Below are 12,193 nucleotides of genomic sequence, written 5' to 3'. Positions count from 1 at the left end.
GTGTATTTTGTGATGCTCTGTTAAAATTTTTTGAAAAATATGTTTAAAGCTAAAGTGAAAGATTAAGAAATTTTTTTATTTGAATCAGTTATTTTTCACTGTTAGCTAAAATGTAAATTAACTATGTGAGAATTTGTACTGCTTTATTAGAGTTTTGTGTCTTTAAGATCTGGTTGATTTTCAACTTTTTTTTTTTTTTTGAAGGCATCTTACTCTCGAGACGGCACAGTTTGGCCTCCATCCATGGCATCTTTGAGTATGAGAGAGAATCCTAATTTCAGCATGTCCTCAGTTGAGACCAAAGAACCAGGTTTGTTCCTTCAAGGAGTCTCCTACAGCCTGTGGAGCAGCACCCATTTCCAGAAGCCAATAAAAATGTGTCGATGGTGCCTGTGAATGGACTGTATGGTCAAGTGACTCATTAAGATAATCATGGAAGAATGGTAAAAAAAAAAACAACAACAAAAAAAACACCCCAATAACCCAAGGTGAAGAAAAGGCAAATTTCAAGAAGCTACCCCAGTATCATTTAGGATTTCTGAGGAGTTGAAAGAAGATAGTTCTGAAAATAGGAGTGACAGGACTCTAGCACATGTCTTTATACGTTTCTTACATTACTGTTGTTAACCCAGCTGCTTTTGTGGACAGTATTTGCATTATTTCCCTCTACTGTGGTAGCTGGGAGTTTCCTCATGCTCTGAGCTTCCTTCTGTGTGGATAGAGAAATAGTAGATACGGTAGGAGAAATGGCAACAGTTCAGTGGATCGTTGGGCCCAGAAACCAGCTTCTGCTAATCAAGGGACAGGATGTTGACAAGTTGCTTCTTCATCATGAGCTGCTGCTCGTTCACAGTCTTTGTGGCTTCAGATTCATCTTCTTTTATCTGCGCTCCGTCTCTGTAGGTGCCTGCTTTTTTCTTGCACAGTTTTTTAGCCTGAAGACCTGATGACCATATTTTTTCAGTTTAAAAATAAGAATCGTATCTTCATAAACAGAGCTTTGGTATGGCTGTCTCCTACCCTAGCTTATTTTCTAAGATCAAGAATAGAATAATTTCCATTCTTTTTTGGGTTTGCTCTTCTTTCTATTTTTGTGTTCTTGTTCAGTGTTTTGTTTTCCTCTACTCTTTCTAGGTGGAAATAAAGGATGATCTCTGTGTTGTGTTTTTAGTGAACTAGGAAACCAGAAAAACATGGGTCTTAAACATTTATAGAAAATTCACAACATCTTTTAACCACTGCTGTTCTAACTTTGTTTTAAACCTCCATCAAACTTCTTTTTAGCAGTACTGATGTAAATGTTACCTTCTTACCGTGTCCTTTTTGGGGGGTCAGAGGGAGGCAGTAAGAAGCAGGGATTTCTCCAAATGCTGATAAGCACAGAGAGAATGTGAGAGAGAGAAAGAGAAAGCTTTTGTGTTTAACAAATGAAGCCAAAGAGAAAGCTTTTGTACTTAACAAATGAAGCAGTTGGTCATTAAAGTCATTAATGTGTGTACACACATTGTCAGTATAAAAATTAGTTTGTGGCTTAGACCTAAGATTATTAACTAACAGTAAATTTTATTGTTTTCAACTCTTCCTACTTTTGTGACTAAGTCAGTTGACCTGAGCCATAATTTTCTTCTTTGTAAATTGAGGAAACCTTTGTCCTTACGAATTAGGTTTTACCCAACAGAAAGAAACATAAGCAAAAGAGATTTTAAAATTTGAATTAATAAAATGAAATTCCAGAAACCATTTTTTAAATAAATATTTCCATTCCTAGTAGGCCTATTTCCTTCATCCTTTTTTCACTCTTCTACCCTATGTACTTATCACTTCTACATTTTTTTTCCTCATCTGTCCAGAAGTTCTTGCTTGGTGTCTGTGTTTTGCCTGCTTCCTGCCTTTTCCATGATTCATCTTTCCATTGAAAATGATTTCTGTTCTCCTTACCTTCTGTTTCCTTGGGCGGGCTTCCTTGTCTGCCGCCTCCAGGTTTCTGTTGTTATCTCTTGTAATTCAGCTCCTGTCATGTCCAGCTCGTGCTTGTGTTACCCCTCCCCGCTGTCCACTTCACGTCCTGCCCCCTCGCATCCCACTCGCATCTCCCGTCAGTGGGGATCTCTGCTCTCCCGCTACCTCAGTCTGCTTCTGTCACTATAAGCTCACTGATCTCTCTTCTGTTTCATGTAGCTCGGATCCCTTCTCTTCTCAGAACTGATGATGTTTTGCGTACTTTTTAGTCCTTGTGAATTTGCCTTGTGAGCTCTTTTTCTCTATTCTCTTTGTCCCAGGATGGAGGGTATTACTAGATGGATTTGTTGTCAGTATTTGCATAGAACACAGATCCATGCTGTGTATTTCCTGGGTAGCCAGGATGAATCAATTATTATTAACTTTTCTTGGAACATTGAGCTTCCTGTGTTTTCTGCTTCTAAGAATTAGATTGGTATTCTAAAGACTAATATTACTTTAAAGAGAGAGTCAGGATAGTCCTATGATGCTGTCATTTTAACTCTTTATTAAAGAGTCCATGGCAGACATTTGAATTCACTCCCTTGTCTTAAAGAAGACATCCTTACTGGGCTTAGGGGTAGAATTGGGTGGAAGGTGAGAAGAGAAGGCAAATACTAGAAAGGGATTCATGTCAATATCTAGAACTGGAAAGAAAACAAAACACAAACCACATGCTTTAACATTTATTAGGTAAAAGATCTAAAAAAATGAAAAGTATCAGTAATTCCATTAACTAGCTTTAGTACTAGGTCGCTGGTATTTTTACATTTCCATTTAAGTTCCAAAACCTTGATTTAATGTTTAACCAAAAAGTAACTTAATCTTGTAAGTATGCATTTTGTTTTGAGAGACTTGATGTCTCCTTACATATTAACCTATATCATTTTATTTTTTTTAATGTTTTATTTATTTCTGAGAGAGACAGAGAGAGAGAGAGAGGCAGTGTGAGCAGGGGAGGGTCAGAGAGAAAGGGAGATACAGAATCTGAAGCAGGCTCGAGGCTCTGAGCTAGCTGTCCTCACAGAGCCTGACATGGGGCTCGAATCCACAAACTGTGAGATCATAACCTGAGCCGCAGTCGGACGCTTAACCAACTGAGCCACCCAGGCGCCCCAACCTATATCATTGTATAATTACACTGTAACAGTCTCAAAACTGCCATTAACATCCAAACCTGGTTTCTTGTATGGGAAAGCATATAAATTTATGGTTTTGTCCCTCTGGACACTTTAGTCATGTTGTAATGAAAAAGTAGCTTTTTGGCAAGCTTTTATTTTATGCCATTGATGATTTATGTTGTCTTATGTCTTTCCTTCATCCTTGTATATACTATGAACTTGGAGCTATCCTATAATTGAGTTTCCTGTGGTGTGTATGGACTCCTGGGAGTAGACTCCTGAAAGTGCAGATGTAGCTTTATGAAACTTAAAAAAAGAAGAACCCTGTACACCACAGAATGTAGTATTTAAATAGGATTTAAAGAGTGACAGTACAGGGGCGCCTGGGTGGCTTAGTCGGTTAAGCGTCCGACTTTCGCTTAGGTCATGATCTCGCGGTTCGTGGGTTCGAGCCCCGCGTCCGGCTCTGTGCTGACTGCCAGCTCAGAGCCTGGAGCCTGTTTCAGTCTGTGACTCCCTCTCTCTCTGACCCTCCCCTGCTCACGCTGTCTCTCTCTCTTTCCTAGAAATAAAAAAAACAAAAAAAAAAAAAAAAAAGAGTGACAGTACAAACTGGGATTGTTCGGGCTAAACATTCTTTCTGCCTAAGCCTTCTCTGATTGTGATGGTGATTCTTGGGCGTCTTGAAGCTGAAGGAATGAATGGCTAATGGTCTGATAATGTTTCTGTGATATTCACCACCACCCGTGAGCAGCTAGTGAAAATAGCATCAGAACTGTGGGTAAGCTACTAAGAAGAAATTTATGTAGATGTGCTCAGTACAGGACTGTGTTCTGTGATTACAGAGATGAACAAAATATAGTCCGTTCTCTCTGGAAGTTCATTATGAGTAGGGAATATTGATAAGTAAGAGATTGCAGTACAATGTGGCAAATACTAAAATACACATACATAGAAATTATAGGAACAGACTAATTGTATAGATTAAAAATCTAGAGTCAGATATTAGAATAGTGTATATAATAAGGTATATCCCTTATTATCTGGACAGGTTACTTAAAGTACTCAGTTTCAGTGTCTTCCTCTTGAAATGGTGATAATCACCTAGGATTTTTATATGGATTAAATGAGATAATATACAGGAGGTGCCAATATGGTCCCTTATTCAGTTGTTTAGAATTTAGAGAACATGATACAGGATTATACTCTTATCGCATATGTAATATGCTACACAGAATGCTTGGAATTCCCATTTTAAATTTGCTTTTATACTTTTTAAGAAAACTAAACTTACTCAAAACCTTGTAGTCAGTCTCTTTTTCTTTTAACCAAGAGAAGTTTATTTGATCTACTTGTCATTTGTTGTTCTCAGTGACAGTTGTCTGTTTCCATAAATCAAATTCATTCTCAGAGAATTAAAAATTTTGCTACAGTTAAACATATTTGACAAAAGTTTCCCACAGGCTTCTAAAGTATTTAGCAAGAGTGACTACGTCATTGCAATTGGTCTTTATAAAAATGACTGCTTTCGGGAACGTTTGGGTAAGACTTATTGGGGACAGAAACTTTTGAGTCTGTTATAAAATCAGTCTTTGTATAGTTGTAATCCCAACACTGGATTATATATAACAACCTGAATATAGTTTCTGAATTGTATCTATGTTTTTGTTATTTTAAAAGGTGTTTACGTTAACTTCTTTTAACAGAACCGAATAATCTGCATTTTCTAATGTAGTAGAAGAAATTGGCACAGTACTTTAATATTGTTTTGTTTATGGTTGATTAATTTCTTCCTAAATTAACAGGTCTTTAAGGTTCTGTGTCCTAGACCATATGATAAATCAGTTTGGGTAAACTTCTCACTTGATGGAACAAATTGATTTCTCTGATCTGCGTTGTTTGGCCTCTTTAAAAATGTCCACTAATTCATAATATGATTAGACTTGTCTGTTGTGATTTTGTATATTGTAAGGGTTGTATTTGGGTAATTTAAAAATATCATTATTGAGATAAATGAGGCAACCCACAGTTTTGTTACAGATCAAAATATATGTCTTATTTCAAGCTGCTCTATTAAAGTTTGTTATGTATAATTAAGAGATTTAAGTAAGTTTAGTTTGTACCTTGTGGCTGGTATTTATTTGTATTGACATTACATTCACAAATAGGGAACCTATTTCCATAGAAAGGAGGACTTGATGTATTAATGTTCCAAAGCTTAGTTTAAGCTGTTTATGATCAGAAAAGTGGCTTTTGCTTGTATTCTCTGGACAAATCTCAGGTCTGTGGGCATGTTAACAATAACATGTTTAATCACCATAATAAATAGTCAGCAGAGACGCTTGGGAAATTGCTGCAGGTGATGTATAATGAGCTGAGGTAGGGTTTGTCTTCTACTGGTTCTTGTTCTTTGAGAAACTAAATTTTTCCTGATGGTGTTTTGTTTTTTCTTGAGTTTTTATTTATTAATGTCAATAAGAATAACACTTGCGCTCATGAAGCCTCAGTAGGGCCAGTCTCAAAACACTGACCGTTTTGCTACTAATATAATTCTTCTAATAAAATTTGATTGTTTTAAGTTTATTTATTTTGGGGGGGAAGGAGAGGGTAGAGAGAGAGAATCCCAAGCAGGCTCCTCACTGTCAGCATGGAGCTTGACACGGGGCTCATACTCACAAACCATGAGATCATGACCTGAGCTGAAATCAAGAGCTGGCCGGATGCTTAACTGACTGCGCCACCCAGATGCCCCAATAAAATTTGATGTTATGAAATATGTTTTATATACTACACACTTATATGTAGTATACAATATATGTTTATATTGATAAGTAAATAAATGTTAGGACATTTCTGCTGACAGTAGGTTTGTTGTAGTACATATTTCCTGCTATAAAAATGAGGAAATTGAGGGAGATTGTTGACTGCTCAAGGTCATGACCAGTCGTAAATGGTGATACTTTTAAGCTAAGTCTGATTAAATCCCATGCTTTCATTCACTTTTCTATACTAACTTAAAATATTTCTCCTTGAGAGGCACCTGGCTGGCTCATGGCTCCGTCTGTGGAGGCTCTTGATCTCAGGGTCATGAGTTCAAGCCCTATATTGGGCATGGAGCCTACTTAATAAAATTTAAAAATTTTTCCTTGAAAAAGTAAAATTTACTCTTTTATAAATGCATATTATTTTGAGTTAAGGAGCACTGTTGTTAATCCTATGCTGTATGCCTAATTTTTTTTCCAAAGTAAAAGAGCTTTTGTAGTTTGTAAGATTATAGAAGGCTCAGTGTTGTAGTGATCAATGCTTATTGGAAAGAACAAAATCAGGGAGTACAGAAAATATGACGGGGGCGGTGAAAATCACTAGTAATTCTACTGCCCAGAGGTTAACATTTTGATGTGTAATTATCCAGACATTTTGGTAAAAAAAAAATACATATATGTATATTTTTAAAATAAAAATAGGCTCATAGCATGCATATTGTCTAGTAACACTTCTTTTGTTTGTTATATATTGGTCATCATTCCACATCATTGTAAGTTTATATCTTATGTTTTTTCATTTTTTAAAAATAAACTTTTTATTTTAGAACAGTTTTGGATTTTTTTTTCTAAGTTTATTTTTATTTATTTTGAGAGAGAGCATGTGCACAAGCTGGGGGTGGGGGGCAGGGAAAGGGGGGTGGAGTGAGAATCCCAAGCAGGCTCCATGCTGTCAATGTGGAGCCTGATGCAAGGCTTGAACGCACAAACTCAGGTGAGATCATGACCTGAGCTGAAACCGAGAGTCAGACACTTAACCAACTGAGCCACCCAGGCACCCCACAGAGGGTTTTAGATTTATAGGGAAATTGGGAAGATAGTACAGAGTTACCAGTTTCCCCTCTCATTAACCTCTTACGTTAGTGTGGTACATATGTTATAATTAATAAACCAAACTGATACATTGTAGTTGATTGAAGTCCATACTTTATTGTGATTTCCCTTTTGTGAGTTTTTACCTCCTATCTTTTTCTGTTCCAGGACCCCACCCATGAGTCCACACTGCATTCAGTCATCATGTCTCCTTAGGCTCTTCGTGGCTTTGACTGTTTCCCAGACTTCCCTTGTTTTTCATAACTTGACAGTTTTGAGGTGTACTGGTCAGATTGTAGACTGCCCCTCAGTTGGGCTTGTCTGATGTTTTTTTCACGGTTAGACTGATGTTATGTGGGGTTAGACTGAGGGAGGCCACAGAGGCAAAATGCTGTTTTTATCACATCATTTCAAGGGTGCATCCTATCTTTGTGACTTGACTGTTGATGATGACCTTGGTATCCTGGCTAAGGTAGTGTTTGTCAGGCTTCTCTATTATAAAGTTGCTCTTTTTTCTCCACTTTCCATCTTGGGCTCCCTGGAGGAAGGCAGCCCACACTTACGGAGTGAGAGTTATGCTCCCTTCTGGAGGGGAGAAGCAGCGTATCTACAGACATTATTTGGAATTCTTCTATGCAGGAGATTTCTCCCACCTCTCCCATTTATTTATTGAATCATTTTTTTATATCAGTTTAGACTAATGGATATTTATACTTTGAGTTATGATCCAATATAACTTTATTGCTCTAATTTTTCTAGCTTTGGCCATTGGGAGTCTTTCACTTGGTTCCTGTGTCCCTTTGTGATACCCTGAGCACTGTGGGCTATTATCTTTGTTTTCTACATTAGTTGTATGGTATTCCATTGTAGGACTGTACCATGATATACTTAACTAAACCCTGATTGATGGTAATCTACATATCAGATTTTTCGCCGTTATAAACAGTACTGTGATGAGAAGTCTTCAAAATATATTTATAAAAATATTTTTTGATAATTACTCAGGAAAAATTGCTGTATTGAAGGGACTGCCTTTTATATATATCATGTGATTTGTGACCTTTAGTCAAATCTCTGAAGAGAGGGCGTTTCCACCTAACCTATGGAAATCATTGTGGTTGCCTCCCTTTTTTCCTTCTTTCATGTGGTGAGTGAGAGGTGATGACTGGGTGCACTGGTGGTCTTACAGAGCTGCTTCGAGATCCCACGTTGTTCTTAAAACACCTATGCCTTCTCAGTATAGAATCAGTTACTGTAGACAGCGAGATGAATTTAAACTCCATTCGGAAAAACAAAACGGCATTCTCAAAGAGTAAGAACTTCAGAACTGGAAGCAACCATAGAAATCATGTTCCATCTCTGCGTTTTAGAAATTGGAAACTGTAGAACTGGGGGGAGATGCTTTGCCTGGGATTTTTGCCATAACAGAAGCATTCAGGAACCTGAATTTCTGCTCAGAATCCCTTGTTACATGAGTATATTTTATATCCCATGCAAGGATGTACACAGTTTTCATGTTGGAAAATTTCAAACAATGACCAAAGAAAACAAGATAATTCACCTGCATGTCCCCATCATTCAGCTTGACCTTTCCATTGTGGCCAGTCTTGTTTAAACATCCCCCCCCACCAGTTCTCCCCACTGCTATACTGTTTTAAAACCTATCCCAGATATTAAATTATTCATCTGTAAATTTTCAGTATGTTCAAAAATCTCTTGTTAGAACACAACCACAATACCATTATCACATCTTAAAATTTAAAAAAAAATTTGTTTTAATGTTTTTTTTTGAGAGAGAGAACGGGGGAGGAGCAGAGGGGAGACAGAAGATCTGAAGCAGGCTCTGTGCCGACAGCAGAGAGCCCAGTGAAGGGCTTGAACTCACCAACTGTGTGATCATGACCTGAGCTGAGATCAAGAGTCCTGCTTAACCAACTGAGCCACCCAAGTACCCCAGACCTTAAAAATATTTCTGTTTAAGGATATTTAGTTGTAAAAACTTTAAAAATTTGTATTCACCATTGATTAGAATCTGGCATTACTGAAAATACATTTCCTTGGTATAATCTCCCAAGAATTATAGGGAGATTTTAATGTATATCTGTACACCATACAGAATGGCCAAGGTTATGGCTTTTATAAAAAATATATTAGGGTTTTACCCATAAAAAAGAAGTTAACCTTTCATGAGATTTCCTTAGAGCAGAGAAATCCGTAAAGACGATATGACAGATATTCCCCAACTGTATACATTTGCTTTTTGGCCCTCCTTTACTCTTTATTTGTGCATGAGAGAGAAATTCCAAGGATGTATGTCAAGAATTCTCTTTCAGATTTTGTCATTAATTAAAGCCATTTTGGAGCCTGTTGGCTCAGTTGGTTAAGTGTCTGACTTCAGCTCAGGTCATGATCTCACAGTTCGTGAGTTCGAGCCTCCGCATCAGGCTCTGTGCTGACAGCTTGCATCTGGAGCCTGCTTCAGATTTGGTGTCTCCCTCCCCCCCGTCCCTCTCTCTATCTCTCTGTCTCTCTCTCTCTTTCTCTCTCTGTCTCTCTCTCTCTGTCCCTCCCTGGCTTGTGTTCTCTCTCTCTCTCAGAAATAAACAAACATTAATAAAGAATTAAAAAAAATTAAAGCCATGGATGAGAATATTGTTGTGTGGTCATTCTATTTCATAGCTTCTGTAGGGAGATTTTTGAATGTCCAGTAAAATTCCTGCATGTTTCTTCCTGAATTAGTTTACAAAGCTTCTAAGAGAACCAACATGTTGACCTCATCACTGCACTTTCATTTGCTTTTAAGAAGATAATTGGGGCGCCTGGGTGGCTCAGATGGTTAAGTGTCCAACTTCGGCTCAGGTCATGATCTCATGGTTCATGAGTCTGAGCCCCTCATCAAGCTCTGTGCTGAGAGCTCAGAGCCTGGAACCTGCTTTGGATTCTATGTCTCCCTCTCTCTCTGTCCCTCTCCTGCTTGTGCTCTGTCTCTCTGTCTCTCTCTCTCTCTCTCTAAATAAAAACATTAAAAATTAAAAAAAAAAACGATAATTTAAGGGACACCTGGGTGGCTCATTTGGTTAAGCATCTGATTCCTGATTTCAGCTCAGGTCATGATCTCGTGGTTCGTGGGTTCAAGCCCCACATCAGGCTCTGCACTGACAGTTCGTAACCTGCTTGAGATTCTCTCTCTGTTCCTCTCCTGCTTGTGCCTTCTCTCTCTCTCTCAAAATAAATAAGTAAACTTAAAAAACATAACTTAAGAGGAAAGAATACCATTTATGTCAGAGATGATCCTAAAGGCAGAACTGAATGCAATTATTCTCTACTTCAAGCGGCATACTACGTAGAGTGTCTACAATTTAAAAGAGTGGTTAATACTTCCCAATATTTTAAATATTGCTTTGGGGTTTCACTGGATCTTTAACATTAAAGTTGAGGTGTTATTTTCCTCTAGAAAAATAACCCTGTTTCAGAGGCTTTACAACCAGAATAAGGAACTTCCTCTTAAATACCCATTACTTGCATTGGATTTATCTTAGGGTTGCTTCTGTTTTTTGACATGCTGTTAAAATATTCAATATTCAATGATCTAAATTGAAGATAGAGTGAAAAAGATGGCTGAAATTCTCCTTCCGCTTTTTCTAAGCCAGACTGAAACCAATCTTAACTGCATAATTTAATTTAAAACTATTTTATTGCAAATAAATATTCATCTTGCTAGCCCATATTGTTCATTATATGCAGATTCATGTTTTATTCTAACCTAATTTAGACTTTTCTGCCTTGCATTTGATAGTGTTATAGCTTTTCTGTTTTCTTTCGAGAATAGGCTTTGTTACAGTCAGCTTTAATCTTCTTACCAGTTTGAGTGTCCTGTTTGTATTATTTCTGAATTCTGGTTCACCTTTATCTACTTGTTTTCATTTGGTGAACATCTTTTAAAGAGGAGAGATCATTGTTACTTTTCTTCTCTATTCTAAGCAAAAATTGAAAGATTGATAAGAAATAACCAGTTGCAAATATGTCTCTGGTCAAGTGCATTCAGTTTTCCTAGGCTAATGTGTATTAGATTTTAAGTTCCTAGAGGACAGTGTGTTCAGCAGTGTGTGCTGTGATTTACCTCTGTAGCATTCTACCTATTTTAAGCTACTTTTTAAACGTTTTCTTGATATAGTAATGATACTTTTTCTTCAAAACCTGTTTTCTTTGAAATTGTCTCTTCTTAGTTTTGACATCTTTGCTTCTTGCCAGCATGTGATCTTGACTGAATTTTTTATCTTCTTTCAGTTTCCTCATCTGAAAAGTAGGGATATTAATCAACCATCACCTCATTGGATTTTTGAATTAAATGGGATAAGCTGTAGTGCCTGGCACACAATAAATGCTCCATAAATGTTATTCAAGCCATCTGCTTCTTTCCAGCCATCCTTATTACATCTTTCCCTTTTACTTGTTTATACCTTTGCGTAGATTAGGAAAAATGGTGTATGTATCTTAAATACGTTACCACCTTTTTGTTTTCCTCTCACTTTTAAAAAGCTTTTCACCTAGAAATGATTGCAGATTCATAGGAAATTGCAGAAATACAGAGAGGTCTCATGTATCCTTCACCCAGTTTCCCCTAAAGGTAGCCAAAGTCCAAGATCAAAACCAGAAAATTGACATTGGTGCCATCCAGAGCTTACTCAGATTTCTCCAGTTTTATATGTACTTGTGTGTGTGTGTGTATGTGTGTGTGTGTGTGTGGTATATGGTTCTTTGCAGTTTGATTACTTGTATTTGTGTAACCACCATCACAATGAAGATACAGGATACTGTATCTCTCGCCCATCAACCCAAGGCTTTCTCTTGCTCTCCTTTACAATTTCCCCAAACCCTTGGTGATCACCATTGTGTTCTTCAACTTTCTAATGTTGTTGTTCTGAGAATATTATATAAGTGGAGTCATGCAGCCTGTGGTCTTTAGAGATTGGCTTGTTTTTACTCAGCATAGTGCTTGTGAGGTCCATTCAAGTTGTGTGTGTGCCAAACAGTTTGTTCCTTTTATTGCTAAGTTCTGTTCATGCGGTAGACACGTCACAGTTTAACTACTTATCCATTGGAAGGACAGTTAGGTTGTTTACAGTTCTGGGTTATTACAAATAAGGCTGCTGTGACCTTTGTGTACAGGTGTTTTGTGTAGATCTAAGTTTTCATTTCATTCGGGTAAATGCTTGGGCG

General features: G+C 37.4%; 1 protein-coding gene across 4 annotated transcripts in view; it reads left to right on the top strand.

Annotated features, from left to right (window-relative positions):
- The window catches only part of SLC20A2 (solute carrier family 20 member 2), a 106,657-nt gene that overhangs the window by 5,782 nt on the left and 88,682 nt on the right, over positions 1 to 12,193 (top strand). For 3 of the 4 annotated variants that reach the window (XM_039235591.1, XM_039235588.1, XM_039235590.1), the window contains one exon: positions 205 to 310. The exons of the other annotated variant lie outside the window; for it this stretch is intronic. The gene's annotated coding sequence lies outside the window, so the exon portion shown is untranslated. The remainder of the gene's footprint in view (positions 1 to 204; positions 311 to 12,193) is intronic. 4 annotated transcript variants of the gene reach the window in all.

This window comes from Hyaena hyaena, unplaced genomic scaffold (genome assembly GCF_003009895.1).
Source record: "Hyaena hyaena isolate Hyena2069 unplaced genomic scaffold, ASM300989v1 scaffold_100, whole genome shotgun sequence".
Taxonomy (NCBI): domain Eukaryota; kingdom Metazoa; phylum Chordata; class Mammalia; order Carnivora; family Hyaenidae; genus Hyaena; species Hyaena hyaena.
The sequence above is the reverse complement of the archived record's forward strand: the minus strand, read 5'-3'. Positions and strand labels throughout refer to the sequence as shown.